This window comes from Mustela erminea, chromosome 16 (assembly GCF_009829155.1).
Source record: "Mustela erminea isolate mMusErm1 chromosome 16, mMusErm1.Pri, whole genome shotgun sequence".
In the NCBI taxonomy this organism is placed as follows: domain Eukaryota; kingdom Metazoa; phylum Chordata; class Mammalia; order Carnivora; family Mustelidae; genus Mustela; species Mustela erminea.
Genome location: NC_045629.1, coordinates 13,354,701 through 13,378,097, shown reverse-complemented (window position 1 = coordinate 13,378,097; position 23,397 = coordinate 13,354,701). Strand labels below are relative to the sequence as shown.

Below are 23,397 nucleotides of genomic sequence, written 5' to 3'. Positions count from 1 at the left end.
AATTACCTGGTTGTATCACTGATATGGGAATCTACGGGATAAAACAGGAGAGGCCAGTAACATTACACAAAGCACCGTTCTGCTCACACTTGGCTACAACCTAAATCCACACTGCCATCTTAAAACCACTCCTCCTTTTACCACGTAACACACAGAGAAATCCAGAAAACCCTGATCAAGATATTACTCGCAAAATGTTCTAAAGGTAATGCTACACTCGGGGCGCCTGGGTGGCTCAGTGGGTTAAGCCGCTGCCTTCGGCTCAGGTCATGATCTCAGGGTCCTGGGATCGAGTCCCACATCGGGCTCTCTGCTCAGCAGGGAGCCTGCTTCCTCCTCTCTCTCTCTGCCTGCCTCTCTGCCTACTTGTAATCTCTCTCTGACAAATAAATAAATAAAATCTTAAAAAAAATAAAATAAAATAATTTAAAAAAAAAAAAAAAAAGGTAATGCTACACTCATACTTTCAACCTTTCCTTTTAAAGATACTAAAACTAACTGTTCTCCAGTTGGGTTCATGCTCATTGTGATGCCAAGAATACTGTTAGCTACCATCTTTATTTGAAACTTTGTTATGCAAATAGATACCAGGGCTCTGAAATCTTTACACCCCTCACTTTCATCCTCTCTTTACAAAGAAACAGCAAGCCATAACAATATCAGTAACTGCTGGTTTTAATGAATGCCTAGTATGTGCCAGGCACTAAATAGGAAGGTACTATTATGAACCGCATTTTACAAGTGAGGAAACTGAAGCATGGAGATTAATTAACTTCCTCAAAGTCCTAAAGGCAGTTAAGTGCTGGAACTGGGTTTTATTTATTTATTTATTTTTTAAGATTTTATTTATTCATTTGACACAGAGAGATCACAAGTAGGCAGAGAGGCAGGCAGAGAGAGAGAGAGGAGGAAGCAGGCTCCCCGCAGAGCAGAGAACCCGATGCGGGACTCGATCCCAGGACCCTGAGATCATGACCTGAGCCGAAGGCAGCGGCTTAACCCACTGAGCCACCTAGGCACCCCTGGAACTGGGTTTTAAACCCAGGTCATCTGACTCCAGAGGTCTTGTCTTTAACATTTATGCCATGCTACCTTCCCAATCTCTAACTGTACATTTAGGGAAGCTTTACAGAAAGAGAGAGAGAGAAAGAGAGGGCAGGAAAGGAAAGGAAGAAGGAAGGAAGGAATTTTATTTGTCAGAGAGAGAGCAAGCACAAGCACAGGGATCAGCAGGCAGAGAGAGAAGCAGGATCCCACCAAGCAAGGAGCCCAATGGGGGACTCAGTCCCAGGACCCTGAGATCATGACTTGAGCCGAAGGCAGAGGCTTAACCAACTCAGCCACCCAGGCATCCCCATTGAGGAATTTTTATCTGCATCATTTTATCTGCAGTTTTTCTTTCTTAGGGCTGGTGGAGGAGGAAGTTCTGATGTCCCTATAACAGGTCCACATTTGGGTTTGGAGAAGTCCACCTGATGTGAATTCTTCACATACTGCCCTCCCACTATCTGATGCAAAATCCTCTTAAATTATCCGAAAATACAAAAATATTAAAAGGCGTCCTTCCTTTTGTTTTATCACCAAGTAGTTAGATTTTAAACTTCTTCATAAACAGGAACCATTTATTTTACTACTTTTGCATATGTAAAATGTGGGCACTAGCCTAGTAAGAAGCTCAGAATCTATACTCAAACAGCTGATCGTTTGTCGAGTTTTTCATGGTTAACAGTACATTTCTTGTTTTCCTGTGAGTTTTAATCGAGGTTGGCTTCGGTCTTATGGAATAGTCTCAGTGACACTGTGTTATGGTGCCCAATGTGTTGAGAGCAGTCTGGAAGATTAACACTACAGAAAGTTGCCCACAGTCTGCTTCCATTAGGACCAGTGGCCAAGCAGGGTCATGCTGAAATACCTGATTCATCAGTCCATCTCGGCCACTCATAACATACAGAGCAAGGCGGGTTAGAGATGGCACCAGGTGTGATCAAAGTGACACAGTACTGTGAAATCTTTCTGCTCAAGATTAGAGGCTTAGGGTCCAATTTCAGATGCATTCAGTTGATTCTCCTTTTTACTCAGTAAACAAAAATGAAAAAATTACACATAACTGTAAACTGAAGGGTTCTTGCTTTTTTTTTTTACTCACTGTATTTCATCAATTCCAAGACATACTTTTTTTTTTCACATTTCAATACATCAGAAATAGGTCTGTCTTACGACTGATGCCATCTTAATTTGATGAAATGTAATAATAAAATGTAATTGCTTATATTCCAGATTCTACAGTTTTCAAGTTTTATATCGCCATCAACTTGTTACTCATAATTAACTTAGGGGACAATGTTAACAACTTGTCTCCATTCTTTTCTTACCCTACTCTGTTTGCCACAGAAGATATAATAAAGAATGTGTGCGATAAATGCAAGGTAACATAACTTCAAGGAGACAAAAGCTTTGAAGTTATTTTATTCTAAGTGCAAAGCTGTTACCCTCCTGTGAAGGAAACAGAGACTGTTTCTCTAGGCTGCATGCAGCCCAGATGTGTTTCTTCTACGAGAAAGACACAGTTCCAAGGTGAGAGAGTTCCAGATGCTGAAGTCTTCCTACTAGCTTACATCAACTTGCTCCAAGACACAATAAGCCTTTTAACTCAAGCTTGAAAACCTCAAGGGCTTTCTCCTCCACCTCCCAAATATCAAAATCATGCTCACATATTTAAACAATTAGGTGAGACGTACAGAAGCTAGCACTAAATATGTCTGAAATTTGAGTGCTAAATGTGCAGTTAATATTAACCAAATTCAGATCTCATCTATAGAAATATTTTTAAAGATGACTTGTTTTCAAGGGGAGGAAAAAGATGATTCTTGTTTTGTTTGACTTCAGAAAACTTAAAAGGGGGGGTCTTTAAAATTCAACTCACTACAGAACAAAATTTCTTTGGGATAGAAAAAATAAGCTAATTATTGCTAAGTGACCTAGAAAAAAGAAAAACCCTGAGAGGGAAAAGTTGGGACTATTTGTTTAAACAATATAACCAGCTAAGTTGGGTTTTTTTTTTAAAGATTCTTTATTTATTTGACAGAGAGTGAGATCACAAGTAGGCAGAGAGGCAGAGAGAGAGAAGGAAGCAGGCTCCCTGCTGAGCAGAGAGCCCGATGTGGGGCTCGATCCCAGGACCCTGGGATCATGACCTGAGCCGAAGGCAGAGGCTTTAACCCACTGACCCACCCAGGCGCCCAATAACCAGCTAAGTTTTGTTTTGTTTTGTTTTTTTCAGAAGATTTTCCCAGCCCTACCATAAAAGAGTGAAAAATTGTCAGTCCATCCTTCCTTATAAGGTACCAGACAGCTTCTTGGTGGTGGTTATTGTTTTTCCTGATTGTAAAAGTATCTTTCAGTTCAGAATTTTAAAAATAAAAAGATTAGAGGGGCCTGGGTGGCTCAGTGGGTTAAGGCCTCTGCCTTCAGTTCAGGTCATGATCCCGGGGTCCTGCGATAGAGCCCTACATCAGGCTCTCTGCTCAGCAGGGAGCCTGCTTCCCTTCCTCTCTCTCTGCCTGCCTCTCTGCCTACTTGTGATTTCTGTCAAATAAATAAGTAAATAAATACAAAAAGATTAAAATAAAAATCACCTGCAATCCAAAAAACTAACATTTACTGAGTGCTAATGATACAACAAGCACTGTGTGAAGTATTTTAAAAGCACTATTACATTAATCTAAGTAAGCCCAGGAGGTAAGTACTATTATCATCTCCTAGTTAGAGCTCAAGAAACTGAGTATTAGTTAAGTTTTAAAAAAAAAAAAAAAAACTTGCCTGTGGTCACAAAGAGCTAAGAAGTCACTTGTCCAAAAGTCAAACAGCCAATAAGCTGTTAGAGATTCAAACCAGATCTAGTTAACTCAGGAATCGGAGCTTTTAACTAAGTAAAACTGCCAATCTCTGAAATCACTCATGTTTTTAAACTGATATATTTCCCTCTAGTCTTTTCCTATGCTTATAAATTAATCTGTATAAAATTGGGACCACAGTTAATATTATTTTATACCCTACTCTTACAAGTTTTATTTTTTAAAAACGTGATTTGTGATGTTTGCCTAATATTCTAACATATGATAGAACACAAATTAAACCATTTGCAATTTTTCAGTCAGAAAAAATGCTGCAACTCTTTATTCATAATAGCTGATTGCATTTCAGATTCTTTCTTAGGATACATGGTTAACACTTCAATGGCTATTTATAAATGTCTTGAGACATATAATCCCCAGTTTCATTCCAAAATATTTGTATTTATTGAACTTCAGACAGCACTGAGTGTGCAAGCTTCATCGATATTCTGGCAGCATCGAGAATATGTTTTATATTTTTACTTATTTGACAAGGAGGAAAAAAGGATCTCGTTTTTGTTGGTTTTTTTTAAAGACTTTATTTACTTATATGACAGAGAGAGAGAGATCACAAGTAGGGAGAGCAACAGACGGGGGGGTGGGGGGGGAGCAGGCTCCCTGCTGAGTAGAGCCCCATGTGGGGCTCGATCCCAGGACCCAGAGACCACAACCCAAGCCGAAGGAAGAGGCTCAACCCACTGAGCCACCCAGGTGCCCCAAGGATCTCGTTTTAATCTGCACTTTTATTACTCCACAATTTGGAAATGTTTATGTTTATTGGCAACTGAATTTTCTTCTATGCATTATCTACTGATACCCTTTATGGCTTTCCATTGGGCTGTAACTGTGTCTCTGCTGTATTCTCTCCCCAAAAATGCTGATGTGTCTTTTTAACAGATCCACACATAGAGTAGACGAAGTATAAAACATGAGACTGTCCTTCCTAATGTTGGGACACACACATTTAAAAGAAAGTTGAACTAGAGTAAACTGGTGAACTTCGGTTTGTACTAACTGTATTTGTATGGCCTTCCTACAGACTCCTGATCAAATTGCCATGGCGCTGATTTGACTCTGAGAGAGTAATATTAATATTCCATAGGATACTGTCACGTTATTCCAAGGATGCCCAAGCTGTAAAGGATATTTACAAAAATAAAGTCAAGCTACATGTGAAAACAGTTCCAAAGTCATCTTCATAAGATCCTTTTATTTAAAACAAACAAAAACAGTTTAGTATTTTGCTGTTTCTTGACCTGCAAGTTGCACAACTTCGCCAGTTAAGAAGCTTTCCTTTGGAACCTTTCTAATGTGATCACTTTCTCTTTTTACACATCTTACCCTCCTCCAATGTTTTCTACTTCTCAATCTCAGTTCACAATATCCAACCTAAGTTCTCCTTGAAGCGCTCTCAGCTCCATACCAGGCCTCCTGGAGTGACGGGTCCCCACCCCGCCCTCCCCTTGCTCACCGGGTCCCAAGCTCTCCTCTTCAGCTTCCCGGTACTCAGGGCTCCACCACTGCCGGCTGGCCGACTCCAGCCGCTCTGACTTTTTGCCTCTAGTCCCTCTTCAACTGCAATCCATCACATGTTGCCAAACTAACCTTTCAACTCCATTCCATCACGTAATGGAAGTCAGGATCTAACACTCTGAACTTCCAGTTTCGCCACAGCCCACACCCTCCTTGTCTCTCCCAGCCCTGCTCCTTTCTTCCTGGCCTACTGGGATCCTCCCTGAGCTGGCAGGCCTCACTCAGCCATGGGGGACTGACTCAGGGACAGAGAGGGGGAGGGGGCAGGTGCATGGCAGCGGCTGTGTCCTCCCAGGGAGGGCACTGGGAAAAAAGTCCCCTGCGCTGGCCCATTCAAGCTACTCTGGGCTACCTGTCTGCTCCCTGCCAGGATCCTGGGCTGACAGGTCTCTGTGCTTTTGTTCATATGCTTTCTCAGCTACTCCAACCTCCCAAAAGACAGTGCAAGTCAGACCTCCTGATTTCTTCCTCCATTACCAAGTCCTGCACTTGCTGCTTCCAGTTGCTACCAGACTGACAGCATCACACCTTTTTAGCACTCAATGACATACACTGTGCCGTCCTGTCCCACACTGTCACGTGTGGATGAACGTGCACTTCCTAGAGCTGCAGAACAATTTCAGTACCTCCCAAGGAACTTATAATTTTACATGGGCACACCTTCACAAACATCAAAGTCCTAGGCACCAAAAATATTACCAAGATTTACATACTCATAATTCTATTACCTTTGAAAGAGTTAATGAAATAGCAGCTTTTAGTAGGCATATCCAGATTCCCAAAAACCAAAACGACTGTATTACAAACCTCCCACAGAAATTGTCATTTTTCTCTTTAGAGATGTAAATCTGAAAACATTATTGAATTTTGCCCTGCCGTTACGGGCCATGTCTCTGCATTCATTAAAGTCCTTCCTAGAACTGACGTGGGTACGGCCCTTTATTTAAAAGCTCACTCTAACATAGATCAGGATGGGTCCAGTTTTCTCTAACCCCATTCCTAAAAGTCTGATGTGCTCGCGCGAGCTCAGAAGTCAGGCATCCACCTAGATTCCAGTGTCACCAAATGGTTCCTCATGCTAACATCACCCACTCCAGTACTTACTTAGGTCACGCCCAATGCAGCCAGCAATTCCCTCCCAAAGGACTTCAGGAGCTAGTTTTAACAGTTTTCCCTCCAACACAATCTTAGAAAACAGACATTACTGGGCTAACCTACAAACACACTGAATTAACCCGTGACGCAGCTTCCGTACTGGGTCAAAACAATGCCACGGTGGGAAACCCTGTTCGGATCAAACACCAGGGCTGCAGCGATGGGGTTTGAGGAGGCCAGAGTAACTCTCCCCCTGCTTTCCCACCCAGGTTCTGAACTACCTAGGAGCCAGCCAGGCACAAGGTGCTGCTGCCGAGAAGGCCAGCAAGGCCTCAGGCACAGGGCAACCTCGCACTAACACCGGGCCCCAAGAGCAACCACGCGGAGGCCGCTGTCACAGAGGCCACCCCACAAGGAGCAGAGCTGGAGCGGGGCCCACGCTTCGCAGCCTGCTGCACCCCACAGCCGGCTCCTTCTAAACTCCCGGCCTGGGTGGGGGGATGCCTGCGGTGGCAGCCCGGGCACAGACCGAAGATGCAAAAGGCCAGGAAAGGGGATTGGGGGGTGGGGGGGATCCACTAGACACTGGTTCCTGCCCTGCTCTCCTCCAGTGCAACTAACAATGACAGCGATGGCCCCGCAGGCCCGGGACTGTGCTCTAATAGCCGAGCAGGCGTCAGGGAGAGTGCAACGTAGTGGAAGGAGCCAGGATGCCAGGACACCAGGATGGGGCACCCTCTGAGGAGAAGGAGCCTGCAACACACCGCCGGCGGCCGGGACCAGGACCGGGAGCCAGGAGTCAGGAACCACCACCAGCAGTGCAGGCCTCAGGACAGCCAGAACTCAAGAGAAAGAACCTGAATAGGAGCTTCGGGCTTTTGTTACGCTTGGGCAGGGAGGAGGAGGTGTTAGGAAGCCAGGTTTTACACAGTCTGGGGACACAGCGGAGAGGACGGGAGAGATACCGGAAACAGGAATACAGATTGAGGAGTCCGTCACACGGAAACCAGAGCGAGGCTGTGGGCTCAACCAGGCCCGGGAGCCGACGAGAGGGAACCCCGAGTGCCGGCGTCCGCAGACGAGAGGGAACCCCGAGTGAACACGGGGCGCAAGGCCCAGGAGCCTGACGGAGCCTGCGTGCCAGGGTCCAGGGAGACAAGTACTGTGAGCGCTAAGCCAGGGAGGAAGGGGACAGCTGAGCAAAATCCTCCGTGTGGATGCGTCCTTCCACCCTCTCAACACGGGCTTCGAGTCTCCTCCAGAGAACTCTGCGAACAAGTCCTCAAAGACAGCACTCACCCACTCGCCAAACTACGTTTCGAGAGAACTCTCATTTTAAAGTTATTACATGTCCTTGGAAGTGACAGTCGCTTGAAATGGGCTGCCCAAAAATAGCACGGCTGCATGTCAGCCCATTCCCTGTTCACACCCGCACCATGTAAACCAGAAGTACAGCCTAAACAAAGTTGTAATTATTCCATGGCAGGAAGGAAAATCAAATGTAACAAATAAATACAAACGAGCTATTCTCCTCTCCCTTCTGACACCACCTCTAAAGCGGACAATGCTTTTAAACTCTTGATCCATCCGTCCATCTTCGCCTTTTCTATCAACTGACACACCAAACAGCAGCCATACATCACTCCTCTGCATGTAAGAGAGTAACAGTACTTGCAAAAGTCACCAAAAATATTGTGAGTACATATGAGTGGGGTTTCCTTTTTTCCAAATTGTTTTCTACTTCCCAGGTATGCCCACTGTGTAACTACCACATTTGCCTGAAAGTGTGGCTTTTTAGAGTACTGAAACACCAAGATAAAAAGTCAGATTTTAGATGGCCCACAGAGATTCCAACTCAGTAGGATGGACCTAGAGGAATCTGCATTTTTAGCAAGTATGCCAGAGGACTGCGTCAATTCTAAAGCATGACAAATACCTATTTTATTAGTTATCTGAATCTTACCAAGTGCACTTGTAAAATAACTACATAAAATCCAAAAAATCACCCACATGGACTCATTTTATGAATCCCTTGAAGAAAAGAGATGAAAAAGGTGCCTCAGCCCAGCTCAAACTCCACTCTTCCTAAAGACCAATGACTGCATTATTTCTGCAAAACAACCTCGTACACCTTCTGAATCCTGGCGAGGTGGAAGGGGGAAGGCAGAAAGGAGAAGGAGATAAAAACATTGTTAAAAAGCTGCTTTCTGCCCCAAGAATAATGGATGAAAGTTTCCCATACAACTGCTTCAAAACAGTGAGAAAAGGGCAAGGTGGAGTTGCTCTCACGAAGGACAACATTGGGAGTAAGAAATAGTTAAGTAAATTTCACAGGGATATGAATTAATGCTGTCGTGCCTTAATCATCTGAATCACTGACCCATTTTCTCACCCCTAGCCTGGCAGGTGAAACAAGAGCCAAACCTCTTACCGGAGCCAACAGCTGGCCCAAGCAGTCATTTTTAGAGAAGGCAAAGGTAAGAAATGGTCATTTTTTAGATCTGCTAAAGGAAGACATTACTGTTGTTATTGCAGCAGTGACCCATAAAGGAAAATCCCAACAATATGGCCATCTCCCGAGGTTCTGAAAAGCCTGAGCTGTAGACTATGACAGGGGGTCCCAACATCAGCCATTCTGCTCACAAAAGCCTGGTTCCCGTGCAGCTCCCTGGACAGCACATGGCCTTTGCTCCCGCACAGAGCAGTCCAACAGCACTACAGCACACACTTGCCAGCCCACAACCCAGTTACAGCAGTGTCCACGCCGGTGGGCTCAGCCACGTGGGGAAAGCACCCGACTGTACTACTGTACTGTGTCCTTACAACTGGATCTGACAGCACATAAGACAGACGCTTCCTTCTCCTGCGGCACCCAAACAGCTAAACACCATGGCTCTCAGCAGCCCATACTTGCCACAAAGTTCTTTATGACACCAGCCCAGATGTTTATTTTTGGTTTTTAATGAGGGGGGAAACGGAAAACTTAAAATGCTAATTCTGGTGATAAACCCAGTTCTGAAACTTAACACAATCCAGACAAACATTTTAATTTTAATTGTACCAAAAAATGGCAAAACTTAAGTTTCAACTAGAAGCTCACTGTATTCAAACTAGGCAACAGTTTCTTCAGTTGTGAAAGGGGAAAGAAAAATCTATAACACGAAGAAAATGTAGAAACATATCACCATAAATATTTCTATGAGGCAAAGTAGTATTAGCATTTAGGATTTTTTTTTCTTTTCTTTTTTTTAACCTTCTGGAAAAGGAACCCACATCTACCCCAAAACATAAAAGTCTACTGATTAATGCATTTGAATTTTATACCAATTGAAACCGTGCAACGTATGGTTGGAGAAGATGGCCTGCCATCTTATGTGTTAACAGACGCAGTCTACAAGGAGGATGCATATTCCCCCAAATAATGCATCTATGAGGAACAAGTGAGCCTACGCAGCATCCTGGGTTCCTGCCCAGGCAACTTAAGGCCTGTGTAAGGAGGAAAAGATACTAAGTGAATCACATCTAGGATAAACACTGGGAAGGAACATTCGGGAACACCTTTCTGTTGCAAGCTGAATACTCTGATGCTGGCTAGGTCTTGGACTGGTAAACAAAAACAGGGCTGGGACACCAGGAAGTCTTACAATGAACATGTGTCTTCTGGGCTGAAAGCATTCACAATAAGATATAACATCTGAGGAAAAGAAACTTCACTAATTATAAGCCATTAAGAGACACCTTTCTGCCTCTCAATTTCTTTCTGGGAGGCAGCCCTCCAAAGCACAGGAATGTAAGTAAGATCTTGTTAAGTTCATCCTACCCTTCCAAGGCCTACATCCTGTTTGTTTGATGGGTCCATCCAAACAAAGCAACTTCTGCAGAGAGGTTAATGCCACAGGCTACTAAATGAATGAGCTACTAAATGAATGAGCTACTAAATGAATGAGTCCAACTCCATCTTTAACAGCTGTGATTTGGGGCAAATTTATTAAACAATCTCTAAAACTCCATTCCCTCACCTACCTCAGCATTTTTGGTTATTTTAAGATTTTATTTTTTCAGTTGACATGAAGAGAGAGTGCGCACAAGCAGGAGAGGAGCAGAGGGAGCAGACTCCCTGTGAAGCAGGGCACATCGGGGCCCTATCCCAGGGCCCCAGGACCCTGACCCAAACTGAAAGCAGATGCTTAACCGACTGAGCCACACAGGTGCCCCGCTACCTCAGCATTTTGATTAATCCTACTTCAGGAGTCAGTGAAAACAGTTCACATAAATAAGAAATTTAACAAAATGTGAACTCACAAGAAGTCCACGCCAAGGGCTAGCTACTAAGATCAAGCCCTTAGAGTTAGTCACTGTTACTTAAGAAACTTTGATTTGCGGACAACTTCCCAAGTTTGCAATAAAGATGCAAGAACAGTACAAGGAACTCCCTGCGTCCATACTGATCAAGTGTTTACATTTTGCCCAACCATTTTATTGTGCCCGTAAAGTTGCTTTTAAGTGAAAAGAAAATGGAATTTTAAAAAATGAAAGTTGTCTATACTCCGCCTCTTCCATTGTCATGCCAGTCTAGACAGCAGTGGAATTCCAAGAGAACTATCCCAGAGCCTTACCCTTCCAGAGGAAGGGAACCATCTCATTCACTTGTAGCTACTCCAAATCCTGGCCCCAAATCTACCTTCATTTTAGATCCCATCTTGTTTCCTCCTTAAGCAATAAAGAGAATTTGGAGAGGACAGGGCTGAAACAAATGATCAGCGACTTGAAGACCAAAAGCTCCAGAGTATTCTTATACTCTGTAACCCTCCAGTCTGAACTGGGAAGTTCTAATACTCCAGAACTGATCGAACATGCCCACACCACTGACGGCCTAAGATTACATCCTCTGGCATTTGGGGAGAAGTGCAGGTTTGAGGAAAAGAAGGAATGACTGGTTTGCCAGTGAGGCAGCCACCATTCAGGCTGCAAATGGGTATCTTACAGCTCAAAAGGAAGAACTAGTTCCTCAAATTTGTCATTTTTAGTAGTTGGGATATCTCACAACCGCCTCTCAGTAACAACAAGAACTTAGCTAAACAATGTCTAGTTATACACCAGGACAAGGGACAAATAATTTTATGTCTGTTCCTGGGGAAAAGTGAAAAAGGTATAGCCGATCACTACTGCAGGCCACTTAATCTTTCCAGTCATAATTTAGGGTTATGGGGACTTTTTAAATTAAAAATTAAATCAAGGGGCACCTGGGTGGCTCAGTGGGTTAAACCTCTGCCTTCAGCTCAGGTCATGATCTCAGGGTCCTGGGATCGAGCCCCACATCCGGCTCTCTGCTTCCCCTTCTCTCTCTGCTTGCCTCTCTGCCTACTTGTGATCTCTATCAAATAAATAAATAAAATCTTTTTTAAAAATTTAAAAAAAATAAAATCAAGATACATGGTTTGATAAACTCAATGATTAAGCAAATAATAATAACTATTCAAAATAATAATAACTACTCAATACATATACCAAGTGCTTTAGCTAAAGTATCTCATTAATCTCCCATCACAACCCTGGATACTTGGTAGGAGTAATTTTTTTTATGATTTTATTTATTTATTTGACAGATCACAAGTAGGCAGAGAGGCAAGCAGAGAGAGAGAGGGAGGGAGAAGCAGCTCCACGCCGATCACAGAGCCTGATGCAGGGCTCAATCCCAGGACCCTGAGATCATGACCTGAGCCAAAGGCAGAGGCCCAACCCACTGAGCTACCCAGGTGCCCCAGTTGGTAGGAGTATTATTTCCACTTTTACGGTTCACTCTGATCTGATGTCAGAACTCAAGTTCTCAGCCACCACAGGATAAAACCACCATAAGAACAATTGTTCTCACCTCCACGGCAAAGGAGGGACAGAAAGAGTGAAAGACATGGGACTTAGTCACTGTAGACATCAAGACATATGGCCCCACAAATACAGGAAGGCCAAACAGAGGGAGTGTGGACAGAAATAACCTGCACTGAGTGGACACAGTAACAGGGTACGACAGAGGATGACAGGGTGCTACCAGTATTTTTAACAGACCTTTGTCTATTAAGACAGAAATGATGGTCTCAGAGCTTACTGAGGACAAAACAGAGAAAGACAGTTACACATGCAGATTCTGGACACTGGCCAATCTGGATTCAAATTCCTCCTCATCACTTGCTAGAATTGTAAGGTCCTGGGCAATTTAACCTCTCAACTGAGGTCTCCTCATCTATAAATGCAAAAAGTAATTCTACTTCTCTCCTAGGTTTTGATAGGTAAATGAAACAATCCATTAAAATACTTAGCATAATACCTACTTGACTGGAAATGCTCCTTAACTAACTATTGGTTAGTAGCTAAAGTTATTACTGTTATTTGTAATGCTGTTTTGTTATTTCCACACCTTTTTAGCTGATTGCCCCAACACACACCTAATAGAAAAATAAAGCTCCTTAATTTAATCAAGATTTTTAAATTCTCAAGATGAGTCTGCATGATTTTTCTGACAAGATCAATACACCTGCAATTGGCCAAAGCAAAATTCTAAGCACAAACAAGGTCAAGTATACAAGAATATGAAATACTGCAATAGAGAGGTTTCAAAAAAGTTCACCTTGAGGATGTAGGCTTCACTGTTTCAATATATTAGTCCCATCCATAAATGAAGTAATTTCTAGACCCATACACCCTAAAATACATCACCAAGCAAGGCATATTTTTGATTGTACACCTGTGCTCAAACTGATTTTATTATTCACTTAGTGCAATGGCAGGAACTATCTTAGAAACTAAAGCATGCTTATGATTCTACAGGGGACCTTCTCACCATTCGCCTCTTAGTATCACATCAAAGATAATAGTTTTTATGTGTGTTTAAATCATAGCACACTTGCTAATTATCAACAGATTCTGTTATGGATATCTTACAGAAGAATAAAAAGAGGAAAAAGTGGACCCTTTAAAAAAGCTGAAAGAGTCCCCCAACTTGCCACAGGATTAGGGGAAAAAAACTGATCACTAAGGTATCCCATATCCTTTATTAGACCTACTGCAACTACAGTGTAAAAATCTCTGACTATTTTAAGTGGTGGATCCCAGGGAGAGAGACACAGATGTCTAATTCCCTGCCTTTCCCTCCACAAAGTCTCACTGTGGCAATCCAGATCCCACTGTCCCCATGCTGACAGTAGCTCTTTGCCTGACCTACCCCGCCCCAACCCCATATATGAGATGCACAGTGGAAAACTCAAACCTGCTAGCTCACTGGCGTTGCAGAGTGGAGGTGGGAGGGGGCAGGACAAATAAACATCCTCTATATTCTTCCACTAAAACCCACATCACAGGAACCTGCATGCAGCTTTCCATTTAGTGTCTACACCTCTGAGAAGGCAATGATTTCTTAAATTATGAGAAGGTACTGTTGATGAGAGCGAGCAAACAAAAAAAAATGCATCTTATAAAGTTTTTGAAAAACTGAAAACTACCATGCTGAAGAAACAGTGCAATAAGGAAGCTGGCACGGAGCAGGTGACAACAGTTTATCAGGAGGTAGAGCAAGCAAGCCCAGCTGGTACACTCTTCCACCACAGGAAACATTATTCCTGAATTTTAAAACTTATTCAAATAATCGTTCAGAACGAGAGGTAAAACTGTCACATGAAGCATTTCCTTACAATCAGCCTATGTCCCTAGAGCCACACAATCCTGCCTATCCCGAAGGAGCCAGGAAGAATTTGGAGAGACTTGCCCAAGTCACACTGGCCACCAGAAAAGCCTATGAAGAACAATGTCAATGAAAGTACCTTTGAAACAGACCCTACCAAAAGGCAAGGAGTCCCAAGAAGGATATCTTCATGCACACCAAGATCAAAGTCTGATTTATAACAAAAATAAGTGGGTAATATCATTTCCTACATAAACTAACAAACACAAAAATCTGAACACTTCCCTCAAAAACTGTTTCAAGACAAACATTCAGGATTTTCACAATTTATCTCATTAGAAGCTGTTCTAGATTTATCAGTTAGCATCTCTCATTTGCTACTAACCATGCTATATAATCCACTTTTTATAATAATTGAACAAAGTGGCTTTTAAGATAATTTACACAGCAAAGTTATACATCATCCACTAAAAGACAGGTAGGGATCCTAATGTAGGATCCACACCACACCCATGTACGACTGCAAGCAGCTCCTAAAACACAATTAACTCCCCTCACTGAGCAGAGTGCGACCCACGGGCTATCTGCTGGGAACCTGAGCACCTTGGTCAGTACGTAACTAGCAAGAGAAAGCCACCACCACAACGTGGAGATGCAGAAGAACAAAATGTTGCCAAGTCTGCTTACCATAGGCTTGTTATCAGTCTGTGATGAGCAAATTCATTCCAAGTGCTACATCTCAGCCAAGTAACAAACAAAGTGCCATGTTTTAGGCAAATAACAATGGTTTCTTCTCTTCTCTCCCCGCTGCATCTCACGGACCTTTACCAGCACTCCTTGGTGGACTCGCCACGCACCACTTTTTGAGGAAACTTGCAGATCATTTCGGGAAAGTTTTGGAATGCCACTAGCAATGGAAAGAAAGCTGAGCAAGGGCATCATGGTCCGTTACCTGCTACCTCAGTCATAGGCTGTAAGAGCAGACCAGCACCGTCCTCAGATCTGGTTCTCATGGGGTGCTCCCTGCCGTAGTGAACAACATCACCAACCAGCCGGCTGGCTGAACAGTGTGTATATGTATGTATACATGTACATGTATATTTTCCCTGACACCTTCTGCTCCCCGAGAGGAAATCTCTCCTCCAAGTCCTAGCCATCATACCTCCTGAGTACTTTTCACGCAAGTCTATTTTTCTCCATCCTCACAGCCACCAAATTCGTCCAAACCATTATTATTTCCCCATCAAATGGAGCACAGCAACAGCAGGCTGGATGCGGCCCCTAACCTATTCTCCCTCTGTTGCCTTACCCATTAATCCAATCTTCTTCAGAAAATAAACCCATCCCTGTCAACCACTGCTTAACACTCATCAGTAGCTCTGCAACTTTTTTTCAAATCCCAAATTCAGTATTCCACGGGCCCTACCCACGCTGGCCTCCACCTGTCTCGAGTCGCATGTAGTGGTTCTCAGTAGAGTAGTGGCTCTCAGTAGACCTCAAACACACTACCTCCCTCTAAGTTAGCTAACGCTACCCTCCTTTTCTAGCATCACTTAGATGGCAGTGCTACAACCACTTCCTAAGGTCTGAAAACCCACACAGCTAGATGGGCCCCCATCTAGCTCTCACTCCTCCCAGTACCCACTGCACAGCACCTAGGACAGTGCTGTTGTTCTATTCATGTCTTGTCTGGGTCTACCACGTCTTCTAGTGGCACCACTGTTTTCCCAATACAGTACCCTTCACCTGAAAAGTAACCAATAAGTAAGTACCTGAATGGATGAACAAGAAAACAGACAAACGAGGAAAACTGATTGTGGTCCAAAGTCACTTGCCACTAGAGCCAAGGCTGACACCTACAGCACTTTAGAGGCTAAAAGGGCCACTAAAGAAAGTGTCACCTCACATAACTGAACAAATCCAAGGACCAATCAGACTTTTACTACCAAGTTATGCTTCTGTATTACTATTCTACATTATTTTTTAACAGAACCCTCTAAAAATACTTCACTGGGAAAACAATCATGTTTCCAGTCACCTAACATTAGTTAAAAGGTACAGAAATCTAGTTATGATAATGAATACAAGCTTCTTAAATGAAAACAGTAATCAAATCTTGGAATAATTATCTCTGCATTTTTCTAGACAGATAATCGTAGTTTTACAAAACAAAAAACAAAAAACCTCCAAACCATTACACAGTAGAGACAAATTTTTACAGGCTTCAGAACACCTTTAAGAGGGGTGCTAAATTCTGAAGCCAAAGGTGATTTTGACGAAAACCTAAGAGGTAGAGAGCTCCATTCTTCCAGACCCAGCTTAGTCATCCAAAAAACAAACAAACAAACCTAGTACCTCCCCTACACTGGCACCAAGCTGGGCACCAAGAAGACAACCATGACCAAGACAGCCCTGTCTTGGTGACCAGCAGCCCCGGGTGACCAGCCAGAGGCAACTCATTTAATTAATCTCTCTGGGCTTTAGTTTCTTAATCTGTAAAATGAGAAAGTTAGGTTAGCTCTCTAAGGTCCTCAACTCTCTAAATATCCAAAGATTCACTAATGATCACAAGATAAATTCCTATTTGACAGTATCATGATGATTTCCTACTTCTATTCATTATTTTTATCAGAGAGGTGTGGTTTCATTTAAGAATTTTAATATATTGATAAAAGTAAAATATAAAAGAGCAGAAGTAGCATTTTTAATTACCTTCCCAGCTCCTAACTCCCACCATAATCGGCTATGGACTTCTGCCTGCCATAATTGCAAACCAACCTGAAATACAACATGACATCTTTTTATTTCTTGTAGAAAAATTAAGTGATCACTTACTCCCAATTTCTTTTATACTTTAACATCATCCATCATCTTTGAATATCAAAGGGTTGTTTTTTAAGAAGCAATGCAAAATAATAAAGATTCCTAGGAAAAAAAGAAAAATTTTATCACCCAAATAAAGCAATAATGGCTTTAGAACCCTGAGAAGATATTATACTAAACTCAAAATTTCCTGTGACATAAAAAAGAATAGCTTTTTTAAAAAGATACACAAACACGTCCATAAAGAATGGACAAGACAACGAAAGAGTCACACAGGGCCAATGTGTTCCTGACATCATCTCGAGATCATCCAAAATGTTCCTTCGCCATCTTTTTTTTTTTTTTTTTTTAGTGAATTTAGCTATGTGACCTATATCTATTTCAGTGCACGTTTGTTTATATCTAGAAACCATCTGAACACTGAAAGTAAATCAGTTTATTACAAAGCTGAAGCTTTAAGGGCCATTTTTTATAGTCACACACTTTACTCTGCCCTGACTAAGCATTTTTATTCTTGCAATGCCTTATTTATAGATGTTTATAGGATGGCCATGGTGTCTGCTATCAAATCCAAAAAGCCATATATGGATTATAAAGGATGAAAGATAACTACCTCCAAAGTTAACCTTAAACGTTAAATGTGAGTATCTGGTTACCTGAAGAACTCTCTCTCCCACTAGACAGTAAACTCTCTGAGGGAAAGTCCTGCCTCTTTTTTGTCAGTTATGCACCAAAAGGCTGAGGATCACTGAAACAAGAGTAAATAAATGGATGGTGACTTTATCGCAAGCAAACTTTCTTAAGCACAGGGAATAAAATGTTGCAAGCCTAGGTCTGAAATAACTACTCTAACTTGGCACTTAGATTGCTCTTATGGGTCACACAACTCATACACTGAAGCACTCAATTGTATTCTGTCACAAATGAAGAACGCTTTTTCTTTTGACCTAATTGCTTAAAAACCATACTATAAATATTACATTATTGACTGTGTTTGTATGAAAAAAAAAAGTTGTAACATTTCTTTGACACATTATTATAAAGGTAATCCTCCCAATATTTATTTTAATTCAATAAAAGAAAAACTCATGGAGTTTGGGAACTAGTTTGGGAACTAGTCCTCTAAGTCCACTGGTTAAAAACTAAACCAAGTACAGATGAATCTATGCAAGTTCTATTTTAAAACTAAGTTAGTAGATGCATTTTAAACTTGACTTCTGTATTTTAAACTTGGGGAAAAGGAGTTATCTTTTCCTCAAAGAAGAAAATAATGTTTGAGTTTTTAAACCATCACCATCATGTATGATACACAACCTGTATCATTTTTCTGTCCTGACTTCCATGTCAAGACATAGAAAAGGGAGTAATTTTTTAAATTAACTTAAAAATACACCTATTGATTAAACCAATATAACTAGAGTTTGGAATTCCCATTCCAGTCTATATTATTATTATTCATTTCTTACCTAAAAATTCATTTGAATCTTGAAAAACCTAGAATTCCTCAGGCTTCAATTTACTGGCTTGCACAGAGGAAGAAAAAAAAAAAAAAAAAGAACATATCAAGAGAATATAAATTATAAAATACACAGTGCTGGAAAATAATTCTTAAGTGTCATGTTTAGGAAATTCACCTGTTACAAGCCTCACAAAAATCCATTATTCCCTTTATCAGGTCATCCAAGAGGGGAGAATGCCATATTTTAACTAGTGGCAAAATAAGAAAATTTGGTTCCTAAAATTTACTGCAAGTCCCTATACATTTTCAAATTCTGTTTACTTTGTAACTTTTTTCTACAGTACAGATTTTTCCAGGGAAAATAAAGTTTTCGTGAGCAAATCTGGAAGACATAAAATGTCTCCTACTTATTATCACCTAGAAAGGCAAACCGAGTACTGCTCCGTGCCCCTAGCATCTAGCTTTCAGCCTCTTTATTATCATTGTCAATGAATGGGCCCCAGTCAAATGAAAGCTGCCATTTTAGGGTAAAGACTGGAGGGCTTCTGTTGTGCAACAGCAAGACAAAAACACTCCGCGACAGATGTACTCTGGGGGCTGGGAGACGGATTCAACTTCATAAAATCACTGCTCAAGTTATTTCTGAAATAAGAATTACCTAGTACTCACACATTACTACAATCTAAATAGAATTATAACTGGGATAAATCAGGTTCCCATGCTGTTAAGGTCCCAGTCACTAAGATTTGTTTGTCATCGTTAGAATGGATCTGTGAGGAAATAAAGAGAACTATTTTTTTTTCCTATTGGATTATTACGTATAGTGAGTACTCCCCCCTCTCGTTATTGGGAGAGAATTGGGGGGAAAATACACGCAACCTCTTCGAAAGGTAATGCACACTGCAAAGACGGCTTAAATTAGTATCTTTAGAAAATAAAAATCAGGGCCTTCACATAAGTCCTTTTAAAATAAATTAAAATATTCAACATACCCCAGCAATCGAGCCCAGAGGATGGACATATTTCAAGATAAGTTATTTAAATCGATTGCTAGATAATATACAATGGGAAACTAAAAAGTATACTTAGCGAGTAGAGAGCTGGATAGTGTATCTAATTCTAGCAATTCAAAAGGAAACTCTCCATGTGGGTTGCTACTTTTCTTTTGTCCATTGTCTGTTCAGAAGAGGGGGGAAAAAACTAGTTTAAAATCGAGGCGTGAACAGTCTCTAAAAGTGACCTCCGGGAAAACCGTCCGACCCATAGCAGGAGCACTCCCCGCGCCGCCCGCTCTACGGGGGCGCTCACAAAGCGGGCGGCCGGCCGGGAGTTTGGGGTGCGCTCCCACGGCGCGGGGCTCCTCGAGGCAGAGCCATCCGGAGAAAGGCGGCTCGGTAATGATGGCTGCTCGGGGCCGGCGGCTCCTTCCCCGGAGCCTCTCGACCCCCCCCCATCCTCCGCCCGGGATCCGTCGCCCTCCCCACCCCCCCGGGCCGCGCTCGCCCCGCGCGGACGCAGCCGCACCGCAGCTCACCGGGTGCCCGAGCCCCCGCACCCCCGGTGAGCCCCGTCCCCGGTGCGAACCAAACAAACAACGCGTCCCCCGCCGCCCTCCTTCCTCTCCCCGCTGACCGCTTGGCCTCCAGCCACCTCGGCCGTTCACGCTCCGAACCGCGGATCTCTGCGGGGGCAGAGCGCACCCGAGCCACCTCGGGGGCCACCTGGTGACCCCCCCCCCCGCCCGGCGCTGACCCCCGGCGGGGTCGGGGGTGGGGGAGCCGAATTGCCTCGGGGGGTTAAAGTCGCTATTATGCAGTCGCCGCCGCCGGCCCGGCTAGCTCGGCAAGGTGGGGTCCCCTCCTCGCCGCGCCTCCCCGCGCTCGCCCCGGCCCCGCTCCCTTTCTTCTCCTCCTCGCGCATTTGGGAGCTGCCGGGGAGCCCCGAGAACCCCCAGCTCCGGGCTCGCAACTCCGCGCCCGCGGCCGGCACGGGTTGGGGTCCGGACGCCCCCAGCGCCGCGTGTTCTTGCCGCCCCCGCCCCACGCGGCGCCCCGCGCACTTTCCCCGCCGCCGACCCACCTCGCCCGGTGGCCGTCCCCGCGCGGGTCGGCGCCGCCGCGCCAGGAGGGACGCACTTTGTTCGCGCCGGTGCGGCCGCCGCTCCCGGCGAGCGCGGCGTGGTCGGTCCGGAGCGGGGGGCGGGGGCGGGAGGCGGGGGTCGCCGCCGTCCCCGAGCCGCCGCCGCCGCCGCTCAGCCGCCCCGCGCCCGCGCGCCCATCGCCCACTCGCACTTGAGTTGGAGCCCAACTTTTCCTCCTTCCTTTTTCTTTCGAATGGAGCCGGCAACTCGTGCTCGGCGCCGGCGGGAGGAAACGCGCTCGCGCTCCCCCGCGCGCAGACACGCTCCCTCCTGTCCCCCGTCCCCCCCCCCACGCCGGCAGCACAACAAAAAGCCATTTACATGCGAGGAAGTGACCCTCGGCCGGACCGCGCGCCCCCGCCGCCGCCGGCCCCGCGGACGCAGGCAAAAGTTGGGGCGCCGGGCGGCGCTCGGGGCGCGGGTTCGGGCCCCGCGGGCGGCGACGCCGGCGACACGGCACGGGCGGCGCTGCGCTCCTGCGCCGGCCCCGGCCCCCGCCCGCCCTCGCCCCTCGCCCCGCACACGCCCAACTCCTCGCTCCCAACTCCTCGCGCGGCCCCGGCCCCGGCCCGAAGCGATTTCCTGCCGCCGCCCCTCCCGGAGGCGCCCGGCGAACTCTCGCACTCACCGGGTCGGTCGGTAGGGCTCCTCCGCTGTCCTGTGCCGAGGGGAAAACAAAACGCAGAACGGGCTCCGGAGTTGGCTCGGCGGCCGCGGCCAGGGGTCTAATCCACGGGCGCGGAGTTGGCCGGGGGCGAACGGGGCTCTGGCGAGTTTCAGGGTCTCCGGGTCCCCGGGCCGCCTCCTCAGCGGCGCTCCTTTGTGTAATTTCACTCGATTCAAGTTTAATCCGATAGTTCCCGAGCACGAGCGCGTCCGCACTACCACGGCTCAACCCCCGCGCCGCCGCCGCCGCCGCCGCCGCCGCCGCCGCCGCCGCCACCGCTGCCGCCGCCGCCGCCGCCGCCGCCGCGGCCCCAGCACGCCAGCGCCTGCGCGCGCCCGGCACGCCGCGCGCGCCCGAGGCCGCGGGGCCGCGCGCGCCCGCCGGCAGCTCCCTCCGCGCCGCGCCCGCGCGCCGCCACCTGACGTCAGGCGCGCCTGGCATAATTTATGCAAGAATTCGGCCGGGGTGGCGGAGGCCGAGGGAGAGGCCGAGAGAAAAGGGGCGGCGCGGGGCTGCGGGGCGGCGGGCTGCGGAGGGCGGGCCGGGCGCCACTTCCCTTCCCGGGGCGGGCGCCGGCGCTGCGGGCGGTTCTCCCCGCCGGCCGGTGCGCGGCCGCCGCGCAGCCCCTCTGGCAACGGCTCTTCCGAGCGCTCGGCCGCCGCGCGGCAGCGCCCGGGGCGCGGGCTGGAGAGGGTGCCACGTTTCCCCGCGCGGCACCTTCCCGGAGTCAGGGTGCGCCGCCCCGGGGCAGGAAGCGGCGGCTGGGAGCCGGCAGCGGTCCTCCTGGCCACGGCGAGGGGTTTCCAACGCTGCGCGGACGGCGGCGGCTCGAGGGCTTTGGATGTCTCTTCTGTAATTATCCTTCAACTTGAAATTATTTTCCCACATGAAATTATTCAGAATGGACACGTACCAGGTCAACTAGATTTATCCTGCCTCTCCACACTGCCTTTCCTACCTCCTCGTTGACAGGACGGCCGGATCCACTACTAAATCAGAAAAGTTTAACTAGATGGCGTTGATTTTGTTGAATTTGTTACCATGCCAAAAAAGGGAGAGAGAGGGCAATCGTTATGAAACAAAGAAATAGGTTGTGTGCCCATTATTAAACGTGTCAGGACTAGAATGTTTTCATCATTCTTTGGCAAAAATTGGCACTTTTATATGATCTCCTAACCTTTAATGTCCACACCTCTTCTTCTCTTTCTCCTCCCGGTACAAAAGGAAGAGTAACCCTGAAGAAAATCTTCCTTTATTAATTTTCCTTTCAGGAGACAAATCTACAAACATTTACGAAGCACTTTCTGCGTGCAAGTTACTGAGCAATTATTATTCTTTTAAACGCTCAACAATTGTATACTTTAAGGTGATGTTATTAGGTTGAAGATGACATTTATTGTTGTCTCAAGGAAGGGACTTTTGTCAAAGATAGTCCTGAAATAGATATAGAGTAAAGCAACTTGCTATTATTAGACTCCAAAATAAACTGAGAAAATTGCAAAACTATGCAAAACACACATTTCCATTCACCACCTGTAGTGCTAAGACTAATCACAATATTTCTACTTGCTCAAAAGATTAATCAAAACCAGTTTGCTGCATAACAACTAGAACTACTCAATAATTTTGATTATAGGGATTTAACCACTCAAACATTTATTTTTCTGTTATCAGTAATAATTTTCTAAAGATTTATTCCATTTATTAAGACGCATTGGTTTTGTCTTTCTTTTGTCATTTGAGTGGTGTTTTAAAAGAGATAAATGTTTCATTCAAGAGATTTACAGATAAAAAGCAGAAATAAGATTGACACTACAGAAAATTCTGACATGAAAATACTAGAAAACACTAAAATCAACTTCTCCCTGTTTTAGAGCCACATATCATAAACCAAGAATCAGAATTCTGAAGTTAGGTTTACATTTCCATTACATTTCCCTTATATCTCTCAATGAAAGCATCTGGGGGATGCTTTGGTCTATATGTTTTGTGTTTGAGAGAGAGGTTAAAGACAGGATACAATGTCTACAAAGAAATCACTAGTGCCTTGCTATATCAGAGGACATAAAAGTGACATAAAAGGAACTATTTCTTATCTTTTGCAGTATACCCCAG

The 23,397-nt window shown here is 45.0% G+C and overlaps 1 protein-coding gene across 6 annotated transcripts in view; it reads right to left on the bottom strand.

The window, feature by feature from the left end:
- The window catches only part of CHD7 (chromodomain helicase DNA binding protein 7), a 188,535-nt gene extending 166,949 nt beyond the window's left edge, over positions 1-21,586 (bottom strand). For 2 of the 6 annotated variants that reach the window (XM_032316779.1, XM_032316784.1), the window contains exon 1: positions 21,244-21,586. The gene's annotated coding sequence lies outside the window, so the exon portion shown is untranslated. Of the gene's footprint in view, positions 1-16,905; positions 16,972-17,028; positions 17,119-18,482; positions 18,540-21,243 lie in introns of those variants that run through there. The other 4 variants (XM_032316781.1, XM_032316780.1, XM_032316782.1 and 1 more) reach the window with 4 other exon arrangements.
- Positions 21,587-23,397: the final 1,811 nt, after the last annotated feature.